This window comes from Suncus etruscus, chromosome 3, assembly GCF_024139225.1.
Source record: "Suncus etruscus isolate mSunEtr1 chromosome 3, mSunEtr1.pri.cur, whole genome shotgun sequence".
Classification (NCBI taxonomy): Eukaryota; Metazoa; Chordata; class Mammalia; order Eulipotyphla; family Soricidae; genus Suncus; species Suncus etruscus.
In genome coordinates, this window is record NC_064850.1 from 42,506,593 (window position 1) to 42,507,789 (window position 1,197).

The window sequence follows — 1,197 nt, forward strand, 5'->3', positions numbered from 1 at the left end:
CAATCCTGGCTTACTCCTGGCTTTGCACTCAAGAATTACTGTTGATGGTTCTCAAGAGACCATATGGGATGCTGAGGATGGAACCTAGATGGACCCCTAGATACCTTTTTCTTTTGGGGGGTACAAAGTGGTGGCTCTAGAGGTAAGGTGTCTGCCTTGTAAGCGCTAGCCAAGGAAGGACAGCGGTTCGATCCCCCAGCATCCCATATGATCTCCCCAAACCAGGAGCGATTTCTGAGTGCTTAGCCAGGAGTAACCCCTGAGCGTCAACAGGGATATGGCCCCAAAACAAAACAAAACAAAACAAAACCTTTTCCTTTTTTTTTTTTTACACAGGTGTTTCTGTCTAAGATACTGACCGTTTTTAAAATTCTAAAACATCAACAGAACTTAGAAAGACATTTTATTAGGTTCCTGCTTGAAACCAACAGCTTCAGCAAAGTACTGGCTTTGATTCATAGCTGCACATTATAAGATGCTTTCTGAAAAGGATGAAAATAGAATTAAATAAAGCAATAAAATTGCAAATAAATTAAAGAGAGCAGGAATCCACAAAACTAGGGGAAAGCTGATTATTGGAAATTGTCCATGGAATGGATAACCCCCTAGCAACTGGGATAAAGAAAATAATCTCTTCCAGGCAGGAAAAGGGGACAGTACCACAGACACTACAGATGAAGAGAAAGTACCACTTAGAGCTATGCTGTGCCCCAGACCTCTCGGAGCAGGGGAGAATGGTCTAAGGACATGACCACCAAGTCCCAAGTTGCAGATTCTACTCCTGTGACAACGCTGAGCACAAAACCTGGGCCAGTTGGGCATAGGAGTGCATATGTTAGGCATGCACACCAGCCCTTCCTACCTCTCCCCAGCCAGGCCATGTGTGTTTTGGTGAAGGTTGTCATTGGACAGAACCAGGTCTCAGAGACTCACCAGCATTCCTATGCCCAACTGGCCCAGGCTAGAATTCCAAGTGTATTGAAAATCAAATCTAAGTCAAATGTCATTGGTGATTACCATCAATTTTTTATCGTTGTTGTTTTGTTTTGGGGTTCACAACACATGATGCTCAGGGTTACTTCTAGCTCTCTGCTCAGGAATTACTCCTGGAGGTGCTAAGGGAACCATATGGGATGCCGGAAATTTTAACCCAGTTCAATTGCATGCAAAGCAAAAAGCCCTGCCTGCTATACTATC

At 43.9% G+C, this 1,197-nt stretch overlaps 1 non-coding gene across 1 annotated transcript; it reads right to left on the reverse strand.

Annotated features, from left to right (window-relative positions):
• Positions 1-334: 334 nt before the first annotated feature.
• Positions 335-465, reverse strand: LOC126005012 (small nucleolar RNA SNORA2/SNORA34 family). The gene has a single exon (XR_007494199.1). It is a non-coding gene; the product is annotated as a small nucleolar RNA SNORA2/SNORA34 family (small nucleolar RNA).
• Between the last annotated feature and the right edge of the window lie 732 nt (positions 466-1,197).